This window comes from Saccopteryx bilineata, chromosome 5 (assembly GCF_036850765.1).
Source record: "Saccopteryx bilineata isolate mSacBil1 chromosome 5, mSacBil1_pri_phased_curated, whole genome shotgun sequence".
NCBI classification, from domain to species: Eukaryota; Metazoa; Chordata; class Mammalia; order Chiroptera; family Emballonuridae; genus Saccopteryx; species Saccopteryx bilineata.
In genome coordinates, this window is record NC_089494.1 from 177508191 (window position 1) to 177526105 (window position 17915).

At 40.0% G+C, this 17915-nt stretch overlaps 1 pseudogene; it reads left to right on the forward strand.

Moving 5' to 3' along the window:
- Positions 1-5854: 5854 nt before the first annotated feature.
- LOC136306590 (patched domain-containing protein 3-like) overlaps positions 5855-17915 on the forward strand; it is a 55869-nt pseudogene continuing 43808 nt past the window's right edge.

A 17915-nucleotide genomic window follows, 5' to 3' on the forward strand; every position in this document is an offset into this window, starting at 1 on the left:
ATTTATTTCTGCTCTGATTTTTATTATTTCCTTCCTTCTACTTCCTATGGGCTTTACTTGTTCTTTTTCTAGTTCTTTTAGTTGCAGGGTTAAGTTGTTTACTTGAGCTTTTTCTAGCTTCTTAAGGTATGTATGTAATGCTATGAACTTCCCTCTCAGACTGCTGCTGCTGTGTCCCATAAATTTTGAGTAGTTCTATGCTCTTTTTCATTTGTTTCAAAGAAATTTTTTATTTCTTCCTTGATCTCATTGTTGACCCATTTGTTATTTAATAACATGCTGTTTAGTTTCCAAGTGTTTGTTTTTCAGTTTTTCTATTGTAGTTGATTTTTACTTTCATGCCATTGTGGTCAGAGAAGATGCTTGATATGGTTTCAAACTTCTTAAATTTGTTGATGCTTATTTTATGCCCTAACATGTGGTCTATCCTAGAAAATGTATCATGAGCACTTAAAAAGATTATATATTCTGCTGCTTTAGGGTAAAAGGTTCTGAAAATATCTATTAAATCCAGTTGATCTAGTGTGTACCTCAATTCTCCTGTTTCTTTGTTAATTTTCTTTCTTGAAGATCTATCCTGTGATGTTAGTGGGGTACTGAAACAATCTCCTACTACAGTGGTATCTTAAGATACAAACAGACCAACATACAAATTTTTAAGATACAAGTTGCGACTCGGTCTGTATTTTTGTTCGAGATCTGAGCGAAATTCCGAGATACGAGTTGTAATTTGGGAAGCTTCCGCTAGTTGGTGCACGGGTCCAGTATCGGCACTTTGATACACGAGTTGACTGACTTACGAGCTCGGTTACATAACAAATTAAATTTGTATCTCAAGGTACCACTGTATTATATATAGTATTGTTGTTGATCTCGCCCTTTATGTCCATCAATGTCTGCTTTATATATTTAGTTGCTCCTATATTAGGTGTATATAGATATTTATAATGGTTATCTCTTCCTGTTGGATTGCTCCCTTTATTATGATGTAGTGACCTTCTTTATCCCTTACTATAGTCTTTGTTTTAAAGTCTATTTTGTCAGGTATAAGTATTGCTACCCCAGCTTTTTTTTTTCATTTCCATTTGCATGAAGTATTTTTTCTATCCCTTTACTTTCAATCTATGTGTATCTTTTGGTTTGAGGTGGGTCTCCTGTAGACAGCATATGTATGGGTCTCATTTTCTTATCTATTCAGCTATTCTATGTCTTTTGATTGTAGCATTTAATCCATTTACATTTAAAGTTATTATTATGTAGTTCTTTACTGCCATTTTTTTCTTTATATCTACATATGTCTTTTACTATATTTTTTTCCTGCTTTGTTCTGTCTACAGCAGGCCCCTTAACATTTTTTTGCAGCACTGATTTGCTTATGGTGAATTCCTTGATTTTTTTTTTTTTTTTTTTTGGTCTGGGAAGCTTTTTATTTCTCCTTCAATTTTAAACAATAGCCTTGCTAGATAAAGAAGTCTTGGTTGTAGGCTCTTGTTCTGCATTACTTTGAATATTTCTTGCCATTCTCTTCTGGCCTCAAATATTTCTGTTGAAAAGTCGGATGTCATCCTTATGGGGACTCCTTTGTAGGTGACTGTTTTTCTCTTGCAGGTTTTAGTATTTTGATTATGATGTGTCTTGAGGTAGGTCTCTTTGGGTTCTTTCTGCTTCTTGAACCTGTATGACTCTTTTCTGCATCAATTTATAGATATTTTCTGCTATAATTTCTTCAAAGTGGTTCTCTATCCCTTGTTCTTTCTCTTTTCCTTCAGGAACACCTATTATGCAGATATTGTTTCTCTTCATGTTGTCACAGAGCTCTCTTAGAGTTTCCTCAGATTTTTTGATCCTCTTTTCTTTTTGCTGTTCTGCTTCCATGCTTTCGCTTATCTTGTCCTCTATGTTGCTGATTTGATCCTCTACTTCATCCAGCCTGCTTTTAATTCCTTCTAGTGTAGTCTTCATTTCTGATATTGTGTTTGTCATTTCTGTCTGGTTTTCTTTTTATGATTTCAGTGTCCTTTTTGATGCTTACAATTTCTTTATTTAGGTGATCATTAAGTCCATCCATTGTAGTTTTGAGATCCTTAAGCATCTTAACAATCATTATTTTAAACTCTGCATCTGGTAATTTGATTACTTCCATTTCATCCAGGTCTTTTTCTGGGAATCTTTCTTGTTGATTCATATGGCTTACATTCCCGTCTTCCCATTGTTTCTGTTTGTGGTTTGCAGGCTTGTTCGAGTTGTGGTCTCCTTAACTAGTAGAGCAGCTTTTCCATTTTCTATATCTTAACTGGGTCAGGTGTGAGGAGTCTTTCCTTAAGATGTCACTCTAACAAGAGTTGTTAGATCCTGAACTGATGATGCTCTTCATATCTGGACTCTGGATGTGCCCTCCCTGGCCCTTCTTGGCCAGAGCCTGGTGCACACTAGTGGGGGTTGCTGCCTATGACTGGCCCTTATCTATCTTCTTGGAGCATTAGGCGATCCAGATCCTGTGACTGCCTCTGCTGAGCCCAAGTGCCATTGTTAATATCTACTTAGGCTGGCTTTTATCTACTTTTGGCCTGGGAAGATGTTCTTTTAAATGTTCAGGTTCCCCTGAGATTCGCTTTCTGGTGCCTCTTATTGGTGGCTACTTGTAGGGCTTATAATTTGGGTTAGGTAAAGTATTGGATGTGGCTTGCCCCTTAGCCTCAGGTGTCGTTCTATCTAACCATTTTTTTTAAATTTTACAGTGGTACCTTGAGATATAAATTTAATTCGTTCTGTAACCGAGCTTGTAAGTCAGTCAACTCGTATATCAAAATTGCTGATACTGGACCCATGCGCCAACACGTTAACTAGCGGCAGCTTCCCGAATCACAACTCACAACTCGTATCTCAGAATTTAGCTCAGATATCGAACAAAAATACAGACTGAGTCGCAGCTTGAATCTTAAAATATTTGTATCTTGGTCTGTTCATATCTCAAGGTACGACTGTATTTTATATTTTTCTTTCTTTTCAGCCCTCAGAAGGGTGTGACCACAGGAGTCCAATGGGTGTGGCCTTTGTGTTCCCAAGGTGTGGTCTGTCCGCAGGCCCACCACCACCGCTGCTGCTGCTGCCTCGGGCATTCAGGCACGGGTGTTGCTAGTGCTAGCCCACTGCTGTGGTCTGTGTGGCTTCCAACTTGCCTCCGTGGGTGGGACTGCATGCACATGCCCAGGCCTACCCCTAGCTTCCGCCCTGTCCCCGCGGGCAGGACTGCATTTATGCATCCAGGCTCCAGGCCTTGGCCAGCCCCTGGCCTCTGCCTCACCCCTGTGGACAGGACTGCTTTGAAGCACCCGAGAGCCCAGACCTCAAGCTTAGACCAGTTCCCCGGACCCCGGCCCACCTCCATGGGCGGGACTGCTTTCCTGTGTCCAGGTTGAAAGCTTTGCCAGCCTTGGCCTCTGCCCCACCCCTGTGGGCAGGACAGTGTTCATGAGTCTGGGTTGCAAGCCTTGGCCAGCCCCGGGCTTCTGGCCCACCCTTGCCAGTTGGACTGCTTTCATGCGCCTGGGCTGCAAGCCTGGGCAGGTTCCCTGGTTTCCACCCCACCTCCATAGATGGAACTGTGTTCACATGCTTGGGCCACAGCTGTGGCCAGCTACTGGCTTCCACCACCATGGACAGGATCACGCTCCTGCATCCTGCTGTTGTCCACCTTCTGTGAGCACTCAGCAGTGTGAAGGTGCCGTTGTAGCTTAGACCTCAGCACCCAATACTGTATCTGTGATGGGCTTCTTGCTTCTAAGCGACTCTGCTCTGAGTGTAGCAGGAGAGCTTCTGTTTGGCTGGTGACCTGCTTCCCTTTGTTGGTATTACTGGTTCCAGGAAAATATTCACTTTAGATTTGCAGTTAGGGTGGATGTCCCTCAAAGTGTTTCTACCTGTGTCTCCTAGATTACACTCTCTTCCTGCTATTCCGGTTCTCTCAGCTCTCTCCGTCCCCCAGAGCCCCAGGTGAGTGGTTGTGAAAGAGGTTTTCTGTGTAGTCCCTTTGAGACTAATCCTGGGTCTAAGAAACCTGTCTCTTTCTCAGAAACAGTATCCTTACTTGTTTTGGAGCTAAATACTGTCGGTACACCTCTTCTAGGCTCTGGAGCTGCAGGCTGGGGCCCAGGACCCTTGCCTCTCTGGTAAAACTCCACCACCACATGAGTCCCTCGAGGCCACCACTTGCTCCCAGAAGCTGGGGAGCCCTCTCTGTGTTTCTGCTTTTCCTACCAGTCTCAGTGTGGCTTTTTTGGTGTTCTTTGGTTATACATTCCTCTTGGTTTAGCAAAAAGTTGGTTTTTCCAGGTGATTGTTCTTAAAAATTCAGTTGTAATCCACTTTGGTTCTGGGAGGTAAAAGTTGGAATGTCTGCCTACTCCATCACCATCTTGCCGCCCCACCTCGATGCTCTACCCCATGAATCTTATGTTATGTAATTAAGTTCCACAAAAATTTAATAGCTTTTCTTCTGCAACTTACATTTTACCTGTCAATGATTGCAGGATCTTGCTGTAATCAATGAGAGTGTCTTGCTCCTATTGCCATAACTTGTCACAGCACTGGCTCTGCATGATCTTGTGGGTCAGCAGCACATGACAGACCTCTGAGTTCTTGATCTGACTCTAATGGATGATGACCTGTTTGGACATTGAATCTATGAGATGAACATATAAATCGTGTTCTGTTCTGAGTCCATTGCAGTAGAACTGCTGGAGTCTACGGTGAATGCCTTCTTTGGCTCTCTCTCCACAAAGTACACAAAAGAAGTCTTCTGGATCTCTATCCTGTGTTGTACAGTGCCAGTACTGAGGGGAAGAAATTGGGTTTCCGGAGGTCAAAGGGCATCTGTGCCAGCCCTATGCTGCTGTGGGCAGCCTTGCTGGTGTCCACCACCCTCACCAGGTGCATCCATGAGCGCACCGGTTTCATGCAGCTGTCTAGTGTCTCCTCTTTCAAGGTCATCCCTCCACGAGGAATATTCTCCTGCACTCCAAACACAAAAGGTGCTGGCGGTGGCTGCAGCTCCCAGCCGAGAGCGCTTCTGCAGCAGTGGCACTCAGGGTTCGGAACCTGGCACTGGCTCGGCTGCAGCTCATCCTGACTTACAGCCCACTGCCTCGGCCCCTCTGGGGCAGGCAGAACACACCCCCAGTGGATCTCCAGGAAGCAGGTGAAGCAGGATGTGTGGCCTGGCGCTAGCTGTTGTTGGCAGGTGCGCATGGCGTCCTCATCAAGGGGTCTCCCCAGCCAGGTGGTGTCTGCCACTACAGGACACTGCAGGATCATCGGTTCTGACTTGGCCTGCCTGGTCCAGAGACAAACAAAAACGGGACAATAAGTGCCCCAGTGCAGTCACCACGCAGGTGGCCAGGGCAGCTCGCAGCAGATGGAGGCACACAAAAGCCAGCCCTCTCTTCCAGAAGAGCCTAAATTCTAAGCCCCTGGGAGCAGTGCTGCCAGACTGACTGAAGTGTTTCATCTATGAACTGAACTCCTGAGTAAACAGGCCCGCCCCAGACACATTTGAGACCAGTCAGGGTACGGGTCACCACGTGCTCAACGGAATGTCCAGCATTCAGGCACAAGCAGCCGTTGCTCAGACGACGTAGAATTTCCCCAGGAAACCGTTGGCCAAGATGGAAATAGGCGCTCGTTCAGCAGCTATTTTCCATTCTGCTTTGGTATTTGAGACGTGGCCTTTCCCTTCTGGAAATGAGTCTTAATTCCTTAAAGGCTGTCCCAGAGGCGGAGACCAAGCCCTCAGCAGAGCTAGAAGCAGAGTCCACGACAGAATTTCAAAAGCCAGCAGGACCTGGGCCAGACTCAGATGTGGTATCGTCAGGAACAGGAGCCTGAGCAGAGCCCAGCTTCAGGGCAACACATAGAGCCACGAGGAACACCGGAGCAGGAGTCACATTCTCACCTGGTGTTGGTGAGGGGGATTCATCTCTGCCTGCATCACAGACAGCCCTTTGTTGAAGCGTCTCATAGGCACCACTACCACACCAACTGCCTGGAGTCTCCGCTCTCCTGGGCCTTCCAATGGCTGGAATGGGAGGTGGGTTCAAACTCCTGGGTCTTCCTGCTGATGCCCATACTGCTGACCATTGCTCTCAGCACTGGTTTTTTTTCTGTGACCAAGGAAAAAGAGGTGAACCTCGAGAAGCAGTACATCCCGATTGGGAGCCCAGCAAAGTCTGAACGCTTTGTGCAGGAACATTTCACCTCTAAGGACAGTAATCATTTTTCCGAGATCAATTTTGCTTCTGTTCTAGTGGTCTCCAACACTGCCTCCTTGCTGGAATAAGAAATCTTATCAGAAGTTAGCAAACTGGACGATGCGGTAGAGGCTCTGTGTGCAACAGAGGTTTAGTAAACGGAACCCAGATTCCCTACAACCAGGTGTGTGCTAAGAACCAGGGTTTATGTGTACCCTCCAACCCACTTCTGTCCGAGGTTCTTGTTCGCCTGCCAGGTGAACAAGAACCTCAACTTTAGACACATCCCCTTCCCCATCTACACATTAAATGGTCAACCCATCTCCCTGGCTGGCACCCTTGGAGGAATCGTCTTAGGCAACAAGATGGGAACAAACCAATTAATGCTGGAAGCTAAAGCCATGCGCCACAATATTACCTGAAGACAGGAGGAGAGGATAATGAGTATAGCAAGATGTGCTGAACCACTTTCTGAACCAATTTAGCAATATTGAAGAGAGTCTGCCCTTGAAGATGATCCAGGTATGTGGCAGCTGGGCTTGATAGAAGGCCAGGAGAAAATGGGAGAGATAAGCCTTATTCCAAGGACCACAGATAGCAGTAACACTCCAAGAGTAGTTGATGGAGTCCTTGAATTGAAGCTGGGAGTGCACTACTGTATTTAGTACTTAACCCAACATTCTTAAACTAACACACTGAAGATGCCACAAATCTTAGCGCCTTGGTAATATTCTGATGGAAACACAAATCCTAAATCCTGTTCAGTACAGGACTGATCTTCAGGTTTAGTTTTGGAGATTGGTTTTCTAGCCAAATTACTTGGAAATTCTTTTAGTTCAAAAGCCTTTGCTGTTTCCAGGAGCCTCCTAAAATCTGATTGAAGTTCACTGGAACAACAACAGCAACAAAACCTTTAAGCAAAAGTTCCATTGTGATATTTAAAACGATAACTAGCTCAACATTTTTTTCAAGTAAATTATAGCATAGTGTCAGGCATATGTTAACTGTTCAGTAATTGTTGGGCCAGCAAACCTACTAATACTTTTGAATAGCCTGGTGAAAGTGAGACACCCATTGAAAAAAACCTTTGAGTATCAGGCCTTTCTGAAAAATATGTATGCAATTAAAATAGTAAAAGATAACAGCCTAATAATTTATTTAGTTTTTAATGATTTCACAGTTTTATATAAAATTTAGATATTCAAAGGTTTTAAACATTGACTTTTTGTAAGAAACTTTGGAAAGAGATTTGTGGGAAGGAACAAATCTATGTTATTCTAAAATCACAATTCATATTTTGGCCTTTTAATAAATTTGAACATGTTTATTTTTCATCAATAACCTAGTTTCAATAGTGTTTGTAACTCACTTGCAAATTATAATGAAAGGTTATCTGAGTAATTTTTTTGTGCAGGTGATCTACTTTACATTACTTTCCAGAGGACTGGAATTTGAAACAACTTCTAAGACATTGATCCCTTTGTTTTATGTGGCATATGTTCTAATCATATTATTTGCGATTATATCATGTTATAGGTAAAACACTTTTGTTTTTTTACGTATTTTTTAAAAATATTTTATTGTGATAAAATAGATATAAAACATAAAATGTAATTTTAACAATTTTGAGTGCATGATTCAGTAGTTAACGACTTTGACTATGTTGTACAATTGTAGCAAGTAGTCCTTTCCAAATATATTCCATCACCTCAAACAGAAATACTGTAACCAGTTAGCAATAACACCCCATTGCCTCTTCCTAGCCCTGGTAAATCTTTCATCTACTTTCTGTCTCTATGAATTTGCCTATTCTAGAGATTTTATAAGTGAAATCATGTAATATTTCTCCTTTTGTAACTGACTTACATCACTTAGCGCAATGTTTTTAAGGTTCATCCATGTTATACAATGTCTGAAAACTTCATTTTTTATGGTTAAGTAATATTCCATTGCATGTATATACCACATTTTACTTATCCACAAATCTGTTCATGGGCACTTAGAATGTTTATACCTCTTGGCTATTATGGATAATGGTGTAATGAACATTAATGTACAAATATCTGTTTGAGCCCGTTTTTAATTCTTTTCAGTACATACCTGGAAATGGAATTGGTGGCTTGCATGATAATTCTGTTAGGTTGCTGAAGATCTGCCAAACTTTTCTACAGAGGCCACACCATTTATACTCTACCAGCAATTCTCCACTTTCTCACCAACACTTCTATTGTATGTTTTATTGATTAAAGCCATTCTACTAGGTGCAAAGTGGTATCTCATTGCGGTTTTGATTCACTTTTCCCTAGTTACTAATGATGAGTATCATTTGATGCGTTTATTGGCTATCTGTGTATCTTCATTAGAGAAATGTCTATTTAAGTTCTTAGCCCATTTTTTAATATTTTTGCCATTTTGTAAACGGGTGTTTTTGTTGAGTATTATTGTTAATAATTACTTAATATATTTTTTATATTAAACCTTTGACAGATAGAAATGAGTTGCAAATATTCTACTACTTGGTGGATCATCTCTTAACTTTCTTGAAAATGTCCTCTAATGCATAGTTTTTAATTTTTTATAAAATTTATTTTTTCTTTTGCTACTTCTGCTTTTGATGCTATATCTAAGAATCCATTGACAAGTCCAGGGTAATGCACATTTACTCTGTTTTCTTCTGAAAGTTTATGGTTTTGGTTCTTATACAGTGTGTCCGTAAAGTCATGGTACACTTTTGACGGGTCACAGGAAAGCAACAAAAGACAATAGAAATGTGAAATCTGCACCAAATAAAAGGAAAACCCTCCAAGTTTCTGTAGGATGATGTGGCAGCATGTGTGCATGTGCAGATGATGACGAAACACCATGTATACAGCGGAGCAGCCCACAGCCATGCCAGTCGAAATGTGGACGGTAGAGAGGAAAGTTCAGTGTGTTCTGTGGCTCGCTAAATTCGAATCCATGACCAAAGTGCAACATGAATATCAGCGCGTTTATAACGAAGCGCCACCACATAGGAATAACATTACTTGGTGGGATAAGCAGTTGAAGGAAACCTGCAGTTTGGTGGAGAAACCCTGTTCTGGTAGGCCATCAGTCAGTGACGAGTCTGTAGAGGCTATACGAGATAGCTACCTAAGGAACCCTAAAAACTCTGTGCGTGAGCCCACATCAAACTGAACTGAATAGGTATGAAACTGGGAGAGTTTTCCTTTTATTTGGCACAGATTTCACTTTTTTTTTTTAAATAAATTTTTATTAATGGTAATGGGATGACATTAATAAATCAGGGTACATATATTCAAAGAAAACATGTCTAGGTTATTTTGTCATTAAATTATGTTGCGTACCCCTCGCCCAAAGTCAGATTGTCCTCCGCCACCCTCTATCTAGTTCTCTGTGCCCTTCCCCCTCTCCCTAACTCTCTCCCTCCCTCCCTCCCATGTCCTCCCTCCCCCCACCCCTGGTAACCACCACACTCTCGTCCATGTCTCTTAGTCTCATTTTTATGTTCCTGTGATCGGTTAAAAGTGCACCATGACTTTACGGACACACTGTATTTAGGTTGTTGATCAATTTTTAACTATTTCATATATAGCATAAAGTAGGGGTTCAACTTCATTCTTGCATATGTGGAAATCTGGTTGCCCAAATACCATTCAATGAAGAAAAATCAGTTGGCTGGTACTGTGTATGGATTTATTTCTGTACTCTCAGTTTTATCCCATTGGTCTATATTTCTATCTATATGCCAGTACCACACCATTCTCATTATTGTAGTTTGTCATAAGTTTTTTTAAATCTGGAATTGCAGTCCTCCAACTTTCTTCTTGTTTTCAAGATTAGTTTGGAAATCTAAGGCCCCTTACTATTTCATTCAAATTCAAAGGCAACCTTTTCCATTTATAAATAGAAAAAAAGGTCATTGGAATTTTGATGAAAATTGTGTTGAATCTGTAACTGCTTTAGATGAGACTGACATTTTAATAATATTCTACCCATGGTAAGGAAATGTTTCCATTGATTTGGCTCTTATTTTGTTTCTTTCATCGATGTTTTGTAGTGTTCAGTGTACAAGCCCTTTTCCTCCTGGGTTAAATTTATTCCTAAATCTTCTTTTAGACACTGTTTAAATGGATTCACTTTTGTAATTTCCTTTTGTGATTGTTCATTGCACATGGATAAACACAACTAATTTTTGTGTGATCTTGTATCCTGTAGCTTTTCTGAATTTAATAACTACATTTTTTTGTGGATTCTTTGGAATTACCATATACAGGATCAGGTAATCTGGGGCAAAGATTAGTTACTCTCCTTCCTTTTCAATTTTTCTTTCTTTCTTTCTTTCCTTTCCTTTTCCTTCCCTCCCTTCTTTCTTTCCTTCCTGTCTAACTGCTGGCTATCAACACAATGTTGAATATTGCTGGTCACAATGGGCATTCTATCCTGTTGCTATTCTTAGAGGGAAGCTTTCAGTTTTTCACCACTATGATGTTAGCTGTGCAGTTTCCATAAATGCCCTTATCATTTTGAACAAGTTCTCTTCTATTCCTTATTAGAGTGTTTTTCTTTTAATCATGATTACGTGTTGAATTTTGTCAAATGCCTTTTTTGCATCTATTGAGATGATCCTGTGTTTTTTATCTTTTGTTGTATTAGTGTGGTGTATTACATTGATTGATTTTCTTATATTGAACTACTCTTGCATTCCTGGGGTAAATTTCACTTGGTCATGGTGTATAATCCTTTTAATATGCTATTGAATTGGGTTTGCTAGAATTTTGTTGAAGACTTTTGCATCTATATTCATAAAAGATATTAACTGTGTCTTTATTTGGCATTGATAGTAGTGTAATGCTGGACTGATAGAATGAATCAAGAATTGTTCTCTTTTTTTTCAATATTTTGGAAGGATTTTAGAAGGACTGGTATTAATTATTCTTTACATGTTTGGTAAAATTCACAACTGAAGCCATCTTGTTCTGGACTTTTCTTTGCTGGGAGGTTTTTTATTACTGATTTACTATTTTTACTGGTTACATGTTTGTTGAGATTTTCTATTTCCTTGAGTCAGTTTAGATCACTGTGTATTTCTAGGAATTTGTGCATTTTATCTACATTATCCAATTTGTTGCCATAAGTTATTTACAGTATTCTCTTATAATATTTTCTATTTCTATAAGGTCAGTAAATATACTCATTTTTATATCTGATTTTCAGTTAAAGCAATTAGTTAACAAAAAATACGTACCTTCTTTGCTTATGCCAATGTATAAATCATCCTTTTAACAGATAGATTTGCTTTTGGAGGTCCATGTACTCTAAAAATCAGTTACAAATAATATACAAAAGGAGTGACGTCACAGAAATGGCGCCGTGAGCAGCGCGTCCGACAGCTCTCCCCTAAATCACAACAAATTTATCAACTAGAAACAGAAAAATTTATCCTCGGAGCATTCCGGAGTTCCACACAAACTGATAGCGAAAGGACTGTTATCACTTGAATCTGAGAGACGAGGGTGTGGAGGAAGCTACCACAGGGACGTTCTTTCAAACCGCAAGGAAGTGCGCCTGTGGTGAGTCAGCCCATATACTTGGGAACCGCGAGCAGCCGCGAGCAGCCGACGCGAGCCCCCACGAGCCGCCACCGCGAGCCGCTGCGAGGCCCCGCAAGCCGCCGCCGCGAGCAGAGCGGCCGCCGCGAACCGCCGCCGCGAGCGGCCGCCACGAGCTGCCGCCGCGAGCCACCGCGAGCAGCCGCGCGCGCCCGGTCCGGTTGAGCACCGCTGACGTTCCCAGCGGCCCGCACACTGCGAGTGGGGGTCGCCGGCCACCGGTGCCCGGAGCGCCCCATTCGCGCGCGTGCCTTGGGCATTCCACGGGCACAGGGCGCCCTGCTGGCCCGCACACCCAGGGGGCTCCATTATCCTGCGCCTGGTGCGGTCCATCCGCCAGCGGCGGGGCGAGCGGGAGAGGCTTGGGAGATTCTCTCCGTGGGCGGGGCACCTCACCCAGCCATTCAAGCTAACAATCAAGCGTTGGGGGAGGGGCGCGCGCAGGCAGCCTAAAATACCTTTGGAAGCACAGCTACGGACCCAATCACTGAAATTAGCTTAACCCATGAAATCTGCGCACCCTCGGTTCTAATTGATAAGATCTCTCTCAATTCAGCGTTCCAAGACAAGAGGCGTGATATTTTTTAGTGCCTCTCGCTAAAGGGGCGGGGGCAACTTCTGATTCATAGAGCCTCCATATTTAGGGATAAACGCTAACAAGAAGGACTTGGCAGATAATAAGGTCTATACTACACTAGTCGTAAGCAGAGACTAGTGCCTCTTCTTCCCTGCAAAAACAGGCTACAAAGTGTGGAAAGCCTGGGTTGAGAGGTCCAACTAAATGATAGGCGCTGAACAGTCACCTTGACAACAATTGACTCCCACCCCCGCCTGATTACACTGGAGGCCCTGACTGTCAGAGCCTTTCCCAAAGCCTTGCACTGAGTGGGGATAGAGTGGGGATTTCCCAGCTCTTTGAGCCTCTTACTCCCCAGGCAGAAGCAGTTGCAGCCTTATAGCTGGATCACCAGGCTGCTAATTCAGAAAGGGGGGACTAGGAGAGAGAATCCAGGAAAGCAAACTCTCTCATCGTTGGACCCTGCAAACGCCAACAAGCCTTTACTTCCAGCAAGACTAAAGCCAATTATATGACATTGCCCTAGAATCCCATCAACTGCAAATCCCTTCCTAAGGGTGACACAGGGGCAGAGCCTGGGGTACAGAGTCACCGACCAGGAAGAGGGAGAGAAAAGAAAAAGGAAGAAGTTAACCTCTCAAAAATCAAGAAAAACCCACAGACTTTACAACTTGATCCACTATTTTTTTTTTGTTGTTGTTGTTGTTGTTGTTTGTTTCTTCTATCTTTTTGCCTTGATTTCCTCCACCTCGGTCCTTCTATTCTCTGTCCATCTTATGCTTCCCCTTTCTTGAACTACACTACCCATGAGTGTTGCATTTTATTTTTCTTCTTCATCCTCACCCTCCTTTAAGGTTATACTCCAAAACACTTAACTCTCACTCTCTCCTCATTTTTTTTTTTGTCTTGCTTTATTTTGTTTTTTTCTCTTCCTATTTTATTTCTTCCTTCGTTTTTCTCTTTTTCTTACTTTTTCCTTTCTTTTTGTTTTTTCTTTTCTCATTTTACTTTCCTCCCATATAATCCTCAATCACGAACAAATTAGTTAATTTGGGACTCAAGGCTTTTTTTTGGCTTTATTTCTCTTTTTTGCTTTTGCTTTTATTTTTTTTTCTTGTTTGTTTATTTTTGTGGCATTTTGGGTCCTCCCAACCCAAGGTCTCCATTGTATTTAGTCTTCGCTCCACTTAATACAACAGATTTTTACTTATTATTTTTATTTTTTCTTCTTTATTATTCTTTTTTGGTCCTTTTTTCTGGTTCCCTCTTATCCCTCTCATTATATCTCTTAGTTGACCATCACTTACAAGCAAATCATCTTATGCTTGTCTAAGATTTTCTTCCATTTTTTTTTTTTTTGCATTTAGTAGGTCCCTACTCCCTTTTTTTTGCCCCTTGAACTCTTCACCCCAAATCAGGCCCTCCATTATAGGCATGATATTTCCCTGAGGAGGGGAGAGGAGGGAAAGAGAAGAAAGAAAAAAAGGGGGAAATAATAAATTATTACTGTTTTTTTTGTGGGGTGTTTTACCTTTTTTTTTTTACTTTTTACTCTTTATTAATTCTAATTAGTGCTATCAATAAGACCACCCTCAGATGCCGATAAGAAAGAGGAAATCGAATATTATGGATACAAAAGAAAGAGAGGTAACACAAATAGATGTGGAAAAATCTATGGAGAAAAGACTTAACATATTGGAAGCCTTGGAGCTAAATGACAGAGAATTTAAAATAGAAATCTTAAAAATACTCAGAGATATACAAGAAAACACAGAAAGGCAATATAGGGAGATCAGAAAACAACTCAATGAACACAAAGAATATATTACCAAGGAAATTGAAACTATAAAAACAAATCAAACAGAAATGAAAAACTCAATTCACGAGCTGAAAAACGAGGGTAACAAGCTTAGCTAACAGAACAGCCCAGATTGAAGATAGGATTAGTGAAATAGAAGACAAACAACTTGAGGCACAACAGAGAGAAGAAGAAAGAGACTCAAAAATAATAAAAAACGAGAAAGCCCTACAGGAATTGTCTGACTCCATCAGAAAGAATAACATAAGAATAATAGGTATATCAGAGGGAGAAGAGAAAGAAAATGGAATGGAGAATATACTCAAACAAATAATAGACGAGAACTTCCCAAGCCTGTGGAAGGAACTAAAGCCTCAAATTCAAGAAGCAAACAGAACACCAAGTTTTCTTAACCCCAACAAACCCACTCCAAGGCACATCATAATAAAGATGACACAAACCAATGACAAAGAAAAAATTCTCAAGGCAGCCAGGGAAAAGAAGAGTACAACATATAAAGGAAGGCCTATTAGATTATCATCAGATTTCTCAGCAGAAACTCTACAAGCTAGAAGAGAGTGGACCCCAATATTTAAAGCCCTGAAAGAGAGGAACTTTCAGCCAAGAATACTATACCCATCAAAGCTATCCTTCAAGTATGAAGGAGATATAAAAACATTCACAAATACAGAAAAGATGAGAGAATTTATCAACAGAAAGCCCCCACTCCAGGAAATACTAAAGGGGGTTTTCCAACCAGATTCAAAGAACAAAAGAAAACAACACTACAAGTAACAGCTCCACCAAGAACACAATAAAACCAAACTTAAACTGTGACAACAAAGGAAAAAAAGGGGGGAGAGGATGGAGATTAACAGTAGCAAAGGATGATGAAGTGCAGAAATACTTATAAGATAGGGTACTACAATGAATATGGTAGGTACCCTTTTCATTACTTAATGGTAACCACCCTTAAAAAAACCACCACAAAAACATTTGACTTAAAAAAGGTAGCAACAGAGGAAAGAAGTATGGAACACAAACAAACAAAAACAAATGATAGAAAAACAAAAGAGAAGAATCAAACTAGATACAAAACTAACAGAAAGCAATTTATAAAATGGCAGTAGGGAACCCACAAGTGTCAATAATTACACTAAATGTAAATGGACTAAACTTACCAATAAAAAGACACAGAGTAGCAGAATGGATTAAAAAAGAAAATCCAACTATATGCTGCCTACAAGAAACACATCTAAGCAACAAGGATAAAAACAAATTCAAAGTGAAAGGCTGGAAAACAATACTCCAAGCAAACAACACCCAAAAAAAAGCAGGCGTAGCAATACTCATATCTAATAATGCTGACTACAAGACAGAAAAAGTACTCAGACACAAAAATGGTCATTTCATAATGGTTAAGGGGAAGTTGAATCAAGAAGACATAACAATCCTTAATATATATGCACCAAACCAAGGAGCACCAAAATATATAAGACAGCTACTTATTGACCTTAAAACAAAAACTAACAAAAATACAATCATACTTGGAGACCTCAATACACCGCTGACGGCTCTAGATCGGTCATCCAAACAGAGAATCAATAAAGATATAGTGGCCTTAAACGAAATACTAGAACACCTGGATATGATAGACATCTACAGGACACTTCATCCCAAAGCAACAGAGTATACATTTTTCTCTAGTGTACATGGAACATTCTCAAGAATTGACCATATGTTGGGCCACAAAGACAATATCAGCAAATTTAGAAAAATTGAAATTGTACCAAGCATATTTTCTGATCATAAAGCCTTGAAACTAGAATTCAACTGCAAAAAAGAGGGGGAAAAACCCACAAAAATGTGGAAACTAAACAACATACTTCTAAAAAATGAATGGGTCAAAGAAGAAATAAGCTCAGAAATCAAAAGATATATACAGACAAATGAAAATAAAAATACAACATATCAGAATCTCTGAGATGCAGCAAAAGTAGTAATAAGAAGAAAGTTCATATCACTTCAGGCCTATATGAACAAACAAGAGAGAGCTGAAGTAAACCACTTAACTTCGCACCTTAAGGAACTAGAAAAAGAAGAACAAAGACAACCCAAAACCAGCCGAAGAAAGGAGATAATAAAAATCAGAGCAGAAATAAATAAAATAGAGAACAGAAAAACTATAGAAAAAATCAATAAAACAAGGAGCTGGTTCTTTGAAAAGATCAACAAAATTGACAAGCCCTTGGCAAGACTCACCAAGGAAAAAAGACACAGGACTCAAATAAATAAAATCCAAAATGAAAGAGGAGAGATCACCACAGACATCATAGATATACAAAGAATTCTTGTAGAATACTATGAAAAATTATATGCCACCAAATACAACAATCTAGAAGAAATGGATAAATTCCTAGAACAATACAACCTTCCTAGACTGAGTCATGAAGAAGCAGAAAGCCTAAACAGACCAATCAGCAGGGAGGAAATAGAAAAAACTATTAAAAATCTCCCCAAAAATAAAAGTCCAGGCCCAGACGGTTATACTAGTGAATTCTATCAAACATTCAAAGAAGACTTGGCTCCTATTCTACTCAAAGTCTTCCAAAAAATTGAAGAAGAAGCAATACTTCCAAACACATTTTATGAGGCCAACATAACCCTCATACCAAAACCTGGCAAGGATGGCACAAAGAAAGAAAACTACAGACCAATATCTCTAATGAATACAGATGCTAAAATACTAAACAAAATACTGGCAAACCGAATACAGCAACATATTAAAAAAATAATACATCATGATCAAGTGGGATTCATCCCAGAATCTCAAGGATGGTTCAACATACGCAAAACGGTTAACGTAATACACCATATCAACAAAACAAAGAACAAAAACCACATGATCTTATCAATAGATGCAGAAAAGGCTTTTGATAAAATACAACACAATTTTATATTTAAGACTCTCAACAAAATGGGTATAGAAGGAAAATATCTCAACATGATAAAGGCCATATATGATAAACCATCAGCCAACATCCTATTAAACGGCATAAAACTGAGGACTTTCTACCTTAAATCAGGAACAAGACAGGGTTGTCCACTCTCTCCACTCTTATTCAACGTGGTGCTAGAAGTTCTGGCCAGAGCAATCAGACAAGACAAAGAAATAAAAGGCATCCATATCGGAAAAGAAAAAGTAAAGCTATCACTTTTTGCTGATGATATGATCCTATACATCGAAAACCCGAAGGACTCCACAAAAAGATTATTAGAAACAATAAACCAATACAGTAAGGTCGCAGGATACAAAATTAACATACAAAAGTCCATAGCCTTTCTATATGCCAACAATGAAATATTAGAAAACGAACTCAAAAAAATTATCCCCTTCACGATTGCAACAAAAAAAATAAAATACCTAGGAATAAACATAACAAAGAACGTAAAGGACATATATAATGAAAATTACAAAGCATTGTTAAGGGAAATCGAAAAAGATACAATGAGATGGAAAAATATTCCTTGTTCTTGGATAGGAAGAATAAATATAATCAAAATGGCCATATTACCCAAAGCAATATACAAATTTAATGCAATTCCCATCAAAATCCCTATGAGATTTTTTAAAGAAATGGAACAAAAAATCATCAGATTTATATGGAACTATAAAAAACCCC